The sequence below is a fragment of the Neodiprion virginianus genome, chromosome 7 (genome assembly GCF_021901495.1).
Source record: "Neodiprion virginianus isolate iyNeoVirg1 chromosome 7, iyNeoVirg1.1, whole genome shotgun sequence".
In the NCBI taxonomy this organism is placed as follows: Eukaryota; Metazoa; Arthropoda; class Insecta; order Hymenoptera; family Diprionidae; genus Neodiprion; species Neodiprion virginianus.
This window is the reverse complement of record NC_060883.1, coordinates 1963347-1976371: the sequence shown is the minus strand read 5'-3', so window position 1 is coordinate 1976371 and position 13025 is coordinate 1963347. Positions and strand designations below refer to the sequence as shown.

The 13025-nt window shown below is 38.0% G+C and overlaps 1 long non-coding RNA gene across 2 annotated transcripts in view; it reads right to left on the bottom strand.

Moving 5' to 3' along the window:
- LOC124308561 (uncharacterized) overlaps window positions 1-13025 on the bottom strand; it is a 126174-nt gene that overhangs the window by 92550 nt on the left and 20599 nt on the right. Inside the window, exon 3 of one of the 2 annotated variants that reach the window (XR_006909015.1) lies at window positions 6219-6433. The exons of the other annotated variant lie outside the window; for it this stretch is intronic. This is a non-coding gene — a long non-coding RNA (uncharacterized LOC124308561). The remainder of the gene's footprint in view (window positions 1-6218; window positions 6434-13025) is intronic. 2 annotated transcript variants of the gene reach the window in all.

Below are 13025 nucleotides of genomic sequence, written 5' to 3'. Positions count from 1 at the left end.
AGTGACGATTATAATAAACTAAATTAAAGAATTTTAATCAATGAATTGATCGGTTTATCTCATCAAACTTAAAAATTTTACCATATAATCTACAAATTGTTACTGCTGTCATTGGTTTACCGAAAATTCAATCGTCATGACAAAAGTCACGATTAATAAAACGATACCGGATAAAATTTTATCTTTTCCAAAACTATCAAAGACTGTCTTATCTGAATAAAAACATGTCAAAAATTTCCCGAATGTTGTACAGTAAAAAAATTGAAAATAAATTTTTATACTCCAAGAATTCTGAAATTACAACACTTGCATAATTATTTTATATAATTTTCATCAAAGTCGTTTCCCTGACTTTCCAAAATTCCAAATTTTCAAATATACAAACTCATGTGAATTGAATATATAAAAATACAAAAATTGAACGATGCGTAAACAAAAATATGCATATGTTACGAAGGAATTTTCTGGAAATCATGCCTTACTCGAGACGCGAAAAAAGTGTCGAGAAATCGAGAAATCGCTTCTTGATTGTACGGAACTGTAGATACTGTGTATAACTTTGATTTAAAGATTGTTTTTACGAAGATACTTCAGGTACCTACTAATTGTTTAATTGAAAGACAGTGTGATTAATATATTTAATTACCTCAGGAAGGAAGTATGTAATATTCAAAGAACCTACGTTTTCATAAAAAATAAAAACAAATTAAAAGTTTCACAGAAAGATAATCAAAGTTTAATTTAGCTAGTATTTGTTTTAGAAAAATGTGTAAGTAACAAGTATTTTAATCCAAACAAGACTGAATAAATAATATATCCTGATGATTATTAATAAGTTTTATTTTATTTCGCGTTTAATTAACAAATTAATAATTTTTTTCTTCAATGTTTTAAAAATCTCGAAAATTCTTCTCCTTCTTCAAAAAAAAAATAAGTCGATAAATCAAAAACCCTAATGTAGATTAAAAATAAAAACCAGCAATAATTTCTCATATATTTGTCCAGTTTCCTCTTTAATCCCGCATCACTTTTCAAAATCAGTTTTTAATTCAATTCAGTATATCGTTGTCAGACGCTCTACGACTCAGCGCATTGCAGCAGCTGGACCAAAAAGCATTCCAGAATGGAACGCAGCGTCCGTATAATAAACATCTGCCAGACCGGTTGGTCATCTCGCCGCGTTACTGGATTTATGCATATGTATAACACCGCACGGTCATGCAGCGAGAAAGAGAGAGAGAGAGAGAGAGAGAGGCGGGGGGGAGAAGGGGAGGCATGACTGACCAGTGTCCACTCCGCGTTACTTTTTTCCTCCTTTCTCACCCCTGTATTCGATCGTTTATTGTGCGGTGGCCTGGTCCAGGTTCTCAGGATGCTGTACGAAGGTAACAAACAACCGGACACTGGTCAGTCACCCCCTTGACCCCAGAAATACTGGTTTCCGGTTATCCTCATCCCCGTCCGGTTACTTGCGGAGACGCGGGTCCCCAGTCTAGATGAAAACACCGTCGGTCGCGGATTGTGGTTGAAAAAATTTATTACTTGAAAAGAACCGCGCGTGAGGATGTAAGGTCTCGAAGAAAATAAGGCTCGACTTTGCATCGAGTTGGAATTCGGGGTGAGTCACCCTAGAAGTATGAAATTTTACAAATACTTAAAGATCTGCGTGATTTGGTTGTAATATGACGAAAAATCCGTGTATAAGAATCAAATTTTTGGGGGTAAGAACGAAGTGAGATTAAAAATTAGAAAAACAACCCCTAAAGGTTCAAAGACCCAGATTTGCGACAGGGACGCCACTGCAGTGTTAAATTGGTGAAAACTGTGAAGCGTTTGATAAAAAAGAGTGAAAAAAAACTGAAAATAAAGTAAACGACGGTTAAAAATATAAGGATCGCTGTTTTGTCGGCCGGGGGTGTAAAATTTCCTGCGACAGAATTTTGCTCAGCGACCGGCGGTCAAGCTGGCTTGGTTAGGGGAGATTTTACTGACCACTGCATGCTGGGCATAGTTGGAGGAAAATTGCGTAGGTGGCTCCAGTGAGGCTGACTCTTGGGAAGATCAATAACTAAGGGTGGCTGTTTTCACTGGGGGTGTTACTTGGGGCGGGGGTGTCGGATTTGAATTGAGGAAAATGGTGCCACGCGCCATCTTTCGATATATGAAAGACGATATCTTATAAGACTTGGAGGGAGGCAGAGAGAGTGAAAAACAAGCTTGTTCAATTAATTGTTACACGTTTGATTGACATTTTTGTCATATATACGTATAAAAGGGGTGAATGAAGTGAATTATAATCGATTGGAAAACAAAACGGACAGAAAATTTTATGTGCGTAACAAAAAGTGCGCCAAAGTCTGAGCTGCTTCAAAAAACTTCAAAAAAGAGATTTCACTTGGAACTTGAGAAAAACCTCGTGAAATTTTATCGGGTTTCAAAAAATATTCGATCGTGTCAATTCGTCAAATTGGATTAATTTTAAAAGAAAAAAAATTCAAGCTTGGGGGGGGAGGGAGGGACTCCGGTGAAATTTGAATAATATCAAGCTTTTTGTTTTCGAAAGTACTAATATAAAGAAATGCTCAAAAATTTCTGTCTAAAAAATTTAGATCATGGTAATATGTGTCTTGCAAAATAAGAGTAGACAACAAGGTATCCTCTTAACATATCATGGATCTGATAAAGTGTTCGTATTAGAATTTTACATCATTTCATCTGATTACAAATTACGTTAGTCTCGAGACTTTGGACGGTAAAAATTCATAACATTTCAGACATATTTACAAGTCTTTATAAAATGAGTATCCGTTTTCCTGCCCGTCATATTCACACTCTGATTTACTGAATTCAATAAGTCGTAATTTAGTTAGCAACAAGACTGATGTTATAAATAATCAGATCGCTAATTCTCTTACACTAGTGTTATTCATATGCTACGAAGATATAATTGCACGGTTTTGGGTTTATTTTAAAAAGAACACAAATATTCGACGTTGTTCAATCCAATAGCAAGTATCCTAATGAGGTTGAAGTTAGTAACGTTAGCGTAACGAAATATTTAGGAAGAAAAAACAAATCACTATTTTACACTTTTGTAATCACTTTAAAGTGGCTAAATTTTGAAAATGTGAGTTAGTTTCTATTTATCAAAATAATTTACTGCATTTACTCGTTCAAAGTCATTCTAAAATTGTATAATAATGATGTTTTCCCAGCCGTTTCGTTACATTGATTAACGTTACTAACTTCAGCCTCTCGGATCTTACCGAACGTGACCAATTCAAACAGACAGAAAAACATTGGTTTCACTTTCTAAATTTTCTTGGTATGAAAACTGCGGAGCTCGGCACCACGAATATTTACTCTTTAAAAGTAAACGTCTCCACTCTATTTGAATGAATTCTCACTCCAAGACATTACCAGAGCATCAAACTGAATTTTATAGTAAAAAAAAGTGAAAAATTTCAAGCGTCAAATGAAACAAATTACGAGTATAACCGATGGGTCCCTAAAAGCAGCAACAGTGATTAAGAGGTCGTCGATTTACTCGAGGGTACGATCACTCCTCCCGGTATCACGAGCATCTTCCACCTCCACCTTGGCCCCGATACCCTCTCATAATCGGTAACTAAGCACCGTTGTGTTTTCATAGGAGGGATACTTTGCACAGGATAAGGGCAAACCGTGTATCCTTATCCCGTTGCTCTTGGGCCTTGAGACTCCGGGTCCTATCCTATATATCCAGTCGACGTCTGGGTCCGAAGTCTTCGAACTTCCAGAGCCAGGAAGCCGGTAGTTTTGGCTATGGAAGCAAGCCAACACTTACCTATGGCCGTCGGATTGAGCCAAGCGTTAGTTACCCGGTAGGCAAAGTATGAAACTAGCATCCCTCTCCCTCTCTCTCCCTCTCTCTCGCTCCCCGCTGCGAGAGTCCTGGGTAATCACCGAACTTCGACTCTCCCTCGGGGAACCTTCGATATAACTTTACTCCTGCATCGCTCCGGCTGTAGGAGAAGCCGGCTCGACCCTCTCTCCGACAGTCTACAAACTCCGGGTCTCAAGTCTCTACCTCTCTCCTTCTCTCTCCCTCTCTCTCTCTCTATATATCTCTATCTCTCTCTGGTTTCTCGTGCCCGAACGTCGTCAGCAGGGATCAGACATGGGGACTTGAAAAATACGCTTTTTACGGACCTGGTTAATCGTTTCGCTAGTTAACAATCCCGTTCGCACAACCGGCAACTCTGGGACTCTTCATCCGACCAGATACGAATATCTATTCATATGTAATTAAACTTTATTGCAGACTTACTTTGTCTGACTTCTTCAAGTTTCAATGGTACGGAATTTCACGAGGGTCTTGTTAAGGATGTACTTGCGATATATTCTCAACAAGAAGTGAATCTCGTCGACAATATTGAATAATTTATAATATGGTGAGAATTGGAATAAAATCAACCACAATAAAGACGATAAGAAAATTAATTAATAATTGGTTAATTTGTTTCCAATTTTCATCTTATCGTAAAGTATTCACTGCAAATTGAAAATGTATCGCAAGTACATCCTTAAAAGACTTTCCATGGAATCGTAAACTGATTCAAAAGATTAAACAACTGGTTTTGGAACTTGATCAAACCAAATTTCACTGTCTTCTCGCAATTTGAAAATTGAAATCCATAACGTTGGGCTACCGATACATTGAATAATAATTAGCAGAATAAATTTGAAAGAGTTACGTTCATAAAATACGATTAGAATAAATGCTCTCCTTTATCGTACGATTTAGGGAGCGCATTTGGAAGCATTCCAAGAGATTCAAGTGAGGAACGTTAACGTCACGAGAAATCAGAGAGAAATTCATTACATTTGTATAAATTTCAGACAAAATTCTAACGGTGCGAAGCAAAGATTTTTCCTCAACCGTGCATCCGTTACATTAACGTTACTAACTTCGATCACATAAATTTCCAAAGTTGCAGAATAGCGATGTTTCGGAAAATTTCATCAGCTCATAGACGCAAATATCAGGAACTTGAATCTCATCAACTATTAGCCTAATCAAGCGAATTTCAACTGCAACTTGCACAAAAATTTGAAGAAATCTCAAAGGTGTGTAAGTAAGAAAACATCGGGATGGGAAACCTGAGCTTTCCTCCATTCTCGTTCGAAGAACGTCGAAGACGAGGTTACGGAGCGGAACGAGGGTTGATAGAGGGTCAGAGGAACGTTAACGCACCACGAAACCGTTTACCCCCATAACAATGCCGGCTTATTATAGAACGACAAAAGCTGAGAGAGGGATCTCTGGAAATCTCTCATCTCGCGATGATTAAGGGTCGAAGATGAAAACGAGGAGACGGTAGGATCGAGGAAACTGGCCTCCTCCTCCTCCTCCTCCTCCTCCTCCTCCTCCTCCAACTCCAACTCCAACAACCACGGGGAAACAATTCTACTATGCAGTACCATTGCACAAGCTACGCGGCTCGATCCTTCAGCCAGGCAAAGATTCGTTCGGACTCGGGAAACGTCAAGTTCGGCTCGTCGCTGCTGCTAATTCGGCTAAACGTAGACGGAGAAGAGCTTGCGGACCCTTAAGCTCGCTAATGAATTCCTTCACCAACAGCTGTCGCCTTAAGATGGACCACGTCAGCCAAGTTTCACGCAACACCGGACCAGCCTCGATCCGTCCATTCTGGCAGCGTTGCAAACGTAAAAGAAATTTCTTTGGATCTTTTGATTGAAGTCTTGAAGTCAAAATTCGGTTGCATTGCGTGTTTTACTAGCGTATTGAATTTTTCAGACTTTGGTAACGTCGCGTTACGTTATTCTAGAGTCCAAGATCCGCAGTTATTATCAGATTTGCTTCTACTGGCAAAACAAATTTCAACGAAATTTCAACTTCACTTCGTTGCAAATTTAATTGACACCTCCATCGGAATACGTTTAAAATGAGCGAAGACATATTTTCTTATATCTCATAAACAATCCCGTCAATCGATACAAAATTTTAATCTAACGATTGAATCCCATAAATCTATTGAATAGCCAAATCTTATCGAAGAGTGAACGTTAATTCTGATATGGTTACAACTCCCTTAAGAGAGTCGTAAGAATTGTCGCCGTGTTATCTAAATAAGAAATACAAAAAATTGTTTTGCCTGCATTTAAAGAAACATTCGTCTGATATGTTGTCGAAGCTGCATTCTGAATCTACTTACCGAGAACTGCTGCACCCCATCCTTCCAACTTCTGCATGTAGAGCGGCGAACAGCGTCCGTCGATTGGTCAAGCTTTCGGTCCATGGAATAATTGCGTGGGCACATAACGGGCAAAGTAGATGGAAGTACTGAGAATGACAGCTCGTTGCGTAAGGACTGAGACTAATCGGATTTCATCCAGAACCTTGGTAGCCGATGTGGATCGTTCGCGTCATCTGTGGGTAGTCGTGAAAGAGAGGAGTTGTCATTGGAATGGGTTGTCAGCGAAGGATGCGAAGAAGGCTGAGGACATTTACGTGGAAGGCCAACGTCCCGCAAAACGTATACATGTGTATATTAATTAAGTTCGTAGTCGATATGTTATCTAAGAAAATTCATAACCACTCAGCGATAAACAAGTGGTATCAATTTGCTCGGAGGATTCGATCGGTGTCCGAGGCTCGCAAGATGTTCGGATTGTTTTCTCGACCCACGCTAGTTTCCAAACGTCGGAGTTAGTAATAATTTGAAGAGTTTGATAAAACCGGTTGACACGAATTTTTAGTCTTGGTTCTAGAGAAGGTTTTCCTTTTTCTTCTCAATACAGGCACCCGTATTAACTATCATCCAAAAACTTCAAGACTTACTTATCAACGTAACAAGGACAAAAACAAACTTTATAAGTAATAAATAAATGTTTTTGTTACTATTCCATGTGTAGAATCAAAATTTGTCTATCTCAATAGAACGTCAAAATAAAAAATAATTTTTTCGGTTGACCTGTTTCATAGATTCTTTAAACCCCGACTGTTCCAAATACGAGTGTTCAATGAGGTTGATGACTTGAAAGAAGCAACGGGTCCTTAACTTTACGTTACGAGATGAGTATTCATGAAATTGATCGTCATCGTGATATCACGAAACTTGAAAAGAGAAAATAATCCACCTCCTAGTCGTATTACAAACAAGAGAGAGAATTTTACTCGTCAATTGAGAGAAATTCTTCGTCAGGAGCAATGGGCATAACTCGATATCCAGAGGTCCTTTAAGATGGTAGGTAGGCACTTTGTGGCGGTTTGGTGGGATAGCGTCCACGTCGTCGTCGTCGTCGTTTCTAAGGGAAGGATCGTAAGTGGAACGGGGATTGGAGAGAGAGTTGAAACAGGGGTGACGAGGCGGCGAAGGGGTGAGGGGGGTGAAGGGGTGAAGGGGTTGGAGAAAATCAGGGGAGGAAACGGGGCTACGAAATTCCCCTCAGGTTATGCCGATGCTATCTAAGACGCAGCCACCCGATCTCCACCCCCAAACCCGCCCTCTTCTCCAGCTCCTTCCAGAAACCAACCATTGTTCTCTCCGAGGGATAATTCAAATTCTGTGCACAACGGTCACGGTGATTCTATACTCCTGGTCATTGCCAATGGCATTTCACTCCGTGTATACGTAGACGCCTGTACCCTCTAGGTTCAATTCTTGTTTCCACTATTCTACAGACAACGGATTGATAATGTCGAGAAGGATAGGGGGGGGGGGATGACTTTTTCACATTTCATCAACTTTGGTGGTATGAGAAGAGGATTGGTTTCCCTCGAAGATGGCTTTTTCTACCATCAACGAATCTCTACGTTTTCGAACCTCGTTAGAACACGATAAAACAAATTTTTTGGAAAAAACTCCGTTGGTCGGCCTGTCTGACAAACTTTCGCGATGTTCTCGGAAACGGATCTATGAAGAAAATTTCAAACTTACAGGATTTTACAGTCAAACGATAGGCATGAAAAATTGCCATGAATCGGTTGATTTGAAATTCGATTCTTTGTTCTAGCTTTTCTATATTTCGAGACCTTTCCATTTTGACTTTGCTGCACATCAATTTTCTACATTTTTAACATTACATAAAATGGAATTTCACATTTATGAAACTTCGATATTGCGATCCTGAAATTTTTTAATCTTTGTTGTACATATTTACCACCATTCGTATATTCGTATATTGTTACACGAGGAAAAAATTAATTTTGTTAATTCGATTTATTTTTCATTTGAAACACAGTGTGTTCGAATCAAATTTAACCTAATAAAAACAAATTCTGCGTTAATTCCTCAGCGATAAGTTTATAATAATTTTTGAAATCATCCTTTGCGCTAACCAAATTACCACGTAAAATACAATATTATTATTATTATTCTAATTACGTTCAATATTACCCGAATCACAATTGATCGAATCATCTCGTTGAATTATTATTAGAGACATTTACCAAAGCTACGATCTTCCGCATCTCTGATCTATCAAGTGGTCAAAACTCTTGACTCGATTGACTCGTCATTGGATGATTGAATACATTTCATTGGTCAACAAAAGGCAAGGAAAATAGTCGTCAATTATCTTCGAAATCGTTATTATTATTGTTATTATTAGGGTATTCCGCATTCTGTATTATACGGAGTAAATTGAAGAAGAAATTGAGAGACTGATTCTGGTGAAACGATGCCTGGTGAAGAGGATCCTAATGAAAATTAATACCATTGAAATATGTGATGTATTATTATATATATACACGTATGTATCGATGTCGTCTTTCATACGGTTATAATATTTTTCCAAAGAAAAATGTTAGACAATTCTATTTGAGGTTCAAGCGCCTTGCGTTAATTAAACTCTGCATTTTTTGGAGTATGAAAAAAATAATCGTTGCTACTCAATTTGATTTAAACTCAGCCCCTTAAAAAAGGTTTCCGTAAGTTTTTTGGACACAAAAACTCCCTGACTTCTTCAGTTATTCCAGCCTGAAAATATGATTTTTTCGCGTTACCCTTTCAAAAAATATGACGCTCGCCGATTGCAATTTTTTTTTTTTTTTTACACCTTACCTTTGATATTACCTAGTAAATATCCTACTGTCTGACTAAAAATTTATAAACAACATCCTGTGATTTTTCGTAAGAAAAACACAAACGAAACGAGATTTCGTATAAAGTAATATACATGAAACGGTGCTAGGAAAAAAAAAAATAACCGTGCAATATTATTTTTTCCTCAAAATCGGCGAGTACTTGGTACAATAATGACGAGCTTATTTTTTCAACATATTCAAAATTCCCCGGGTTTTCTCGGTTTTCTCTGTGCCTACGAACCTAGTGACATATATACATATCGTGAAATTTCTAGACGCCGCAGAGCCTTTGAATGATGCGTTTATAAAGGGGGCCGAGAGAGAAATATAGAGAGAGAGAGAGAGAGAGAGAGAAAATGAGACGAGAAAGGGCTCAGGGACCCTTCGGAATTGCATTTGGACGGCCATATTTTTTGGGGAAATCAGTCGGGGTGGGAAGTGGGGGGGGGGAAGAGGAGGCCGATAATTTTCCTTTCATCATTGGCGGGTCGGAAACGGGAAGTCGGGATGCTGCGGGTCGAGGACGCGTCTTAGTCTGGAGCGTTTTCGCCACTCCGTCGTCCAATCAGCCCCCGGCGTCCGCGTCTTACCCTCCCTCCCCCGCTCCACGAAGTCATCTTTCTTTCGCCTCTCTCAATTCCCTCAGAAACTAGTTCCAAGGGTCTGGCTTTCTGCCTGCCCTGACGTTCCTTCGGCAGGCCGCCCTCTTCAGTCTCCGACCAATTAAACAACCCCCCGAGGCTTCTTCAACTTCGTTATATGTCATTTCGCGATAATTGGATTCTCGAGTTTTCGTAAAAAAAAAAACGTCAACGACTTTTATCATTCGAATGATTATTAAAACTTGAGTGTGTCTTTTGTTTTGCAACTAAATCGATTTTTACCGGTTTTTTTTTCTATGATAGGGTTTGTCGATCACGTTATTCGTTTTACAATTAATCCGGTCATTGATTGATTCGTGATGGTTTCGAGTAAAGGTTTATACCGAAACGAATTTACAATATTATGGTCAACCCGAGAAATAGAAATAGATATACAATTAATTAATTGCGAGGAAATTTGTTGTTTTTTACTTCAATGTTTGAAAATAATAATATTCATATGAATCAATGAATAATTTCTACAGCAAAATAAATTTGACGAATAATTCCAAGATACAAATTATCACCATTCACTGTATGATTAGAATAATATTACAATTATGTGAAAAAATTCAATTGATTGACTATATAATCACAGAGCTCTGATTTCCGTCACTGTGGAAAAAATAGTTCAAATCAGCGTCAGGAAGAATAGAAGAAGAAAAAAAAGAAATGTTGAATCTTTCAAAAATCGACTAACAGACAAACTGATCAGAGTTTCAATAGTATAATATACGTATAATATTGAGATATTGAGATTGTATGTCGGTTATTGGCCAGCCAGTGTGTTAAACAAGCTTTGCGCTTCGCCGGAACGTTGATGGAAATTAATAAGCGTCCGGTTCCGCCCCCGTATCTAAACGATATCTGTCTGGCAGGTGAAGTAATCGAGATTTCGGGACGAATAAGACGAAGACGGTGCTAACGGATGATTGAAAGGGCCACTGAAGGGATATGAAATTAATATCTGGACCCTTATATCAATTATCTCTCAAAATACGTGAAATTCCAGTCCACAGTATTCGGTAATTTTTTCATTCCGATAGCATACTTTTGTACTTACTCGTGAGAAAGAAAAAAATTAGAGAAATTCGTGATGGAGCGTTTCAAATCGGTTGCAAATGGTGAAAAAAAAAAAAATTCCCCAAGTTTTTCAAATATTTATTTCATTACCCTAATTTCCCTGTTTAAGCAGGAACGTGTAATATTTCTTGATCGTAGAATGTAACGAAGCGAGAAAGAAAAAACCTCACGAAAGGTTTCAAAAGAAGATAAATAGCACTGAATAACTTTGTAATAAAATTCAGTACAATATACAGTGAATGAGCATACTTTTGAGTAGTTTCAAACTTCCCGCCTAAACAGGGAGACTAGGGGATGAAAGAAAAATTTGAGAAAATTAGGATTTTTTTTTTTCACCATTTGGGACCGATTTTACAGGGACCGTCATAAATTTTTGTTTTTCTTTTCACCCCATGCAAGAACCACCCTAATATATATATATCTGTGATATCTGCGGGGTTATAAAGGCCAGTCGAAGGCACAGCAGGCATCTCTCTCAATCCCAATAGACCCGTCCCGAGCCTCTCGTGACATAAGTAAAGGCATTCGAAGCATCTTCAGGTTCCCCTCGAAAACCCGAGAATCTATATTCCCTCCGTGCACGCCACCCGTTCGTATTATTATAGGGCTAAATGCGTAGGGGTATGAGTATTACACAACAATGATGAACTTCGAAATTTGAACGCTGAGAAAATCGGCGATATATATAATTACGTCATATATACATTAAATTAAGAAAAAAAAAATTGACCTTAGTATTGAAATAAAAAAAACATATATTTTTGTTGTTGTTAGAAAAAAAATGGCAATTGGTGACGTGTAGAATTAATTGTGTCCGATTGACGATTGAATCTGTACACATACGTACATAATTTATAATAAAAGAAAATATATTATATATTGAATGTTTTCGATGAATTGTTTGTAGATTCATCGTCAATCATGATTCTTCAATTACACAATTATTTTGATATTACAGTCGTTCGAAATCAGGTATACAGTAGATGAAAGTAAATCATTGAAAAAAAAAAGCACAGAGTATTAAGAGATTTTCAAATCTGGTAATTAGGTGATTTTCAATCGGGTTTCAGATCGCTTTCCGCTAGAAACAAAGTTCGACTGACTTCTTCTCGATTTTTCTAATTTTGTTACACCCGCTCGTCGATCAAACCATACCGTACGAGTATATTTTAATTTTCAGAATTTTTCTCCATCGTAACTCAACATTTTCGTAACTTGAATTTTCGAAATCTATAATTTCGGAACGTTGACCCGTCGGTTTTCCGACCATTCGAAACATTGTCGTTTCCCCAAAGTTTGATTCCTTAACTTCAACTTCGACTAATTAAGCGCTCTCGGAACTTTTCAAATTCGGAACTTGAACCCCGTTCCCCACGATCGTCCCGTTGCATAGCTATTTCCCAAGGAATAGCCGATCATTGCCGGAGTTCTACTCTGCTCTAACATCCGCCTCCAGAGATAGAGCTAGCGAAGCTTAACTATATCCCAACACGAAGTTGAAATCGTTACGATTATACACACAAACGTGCGGAAATTCGCGCGCAAATACCAGTATAGTTTTCACACACAGGCATAGAGACAGAGATATTTCGCGACGAAGTAACAAACTTGGTACAGTTTATATACATAGTTTATATACCTATACATAGTTATTGTGTATGTGTATAATATACATGTATGGAGAATTTCTCTCTACATCCTTAAGCCGAAAGCCCGACGAGGATTGCGACCGTGAGTTTCATAGAATTAACGATTGCCATCCCCTGGCTCCTTGACTACCCTTCCAAGCAACGTCTAATCAAGTTTTCGAAAGCATCTTAAGCCTCACCTTGACTACAAATAATCAATATCTCTATGAAAAAGAAGAAATCCACCGTGAAATTTGATCGAAGACAGTACAATGAATTTTTCAAATCTCGAGAAAATCAATTCACCTGTTTTCACGGATGACAAATTTTTGTAAAATTGAATAACGAAATATTTTTATCACGCTTGTGGCGAGAAAAAGAAAAAAACAAACAAACGGAAAAGAAATACAATTTTCATGGAGTTTGACCAACTTTTTCGGGGATCCTTGAAAAAGTTTTCAAGATACCAAAGGCTCGTTGATACAGAAAAATTGCACTCATTCGGCTGCAACGATCGAAAACCTTTCATTTTGTTGTACCGAGAATTTGAACTGAGAAAAATGTCTTGACAGAAAACGGATC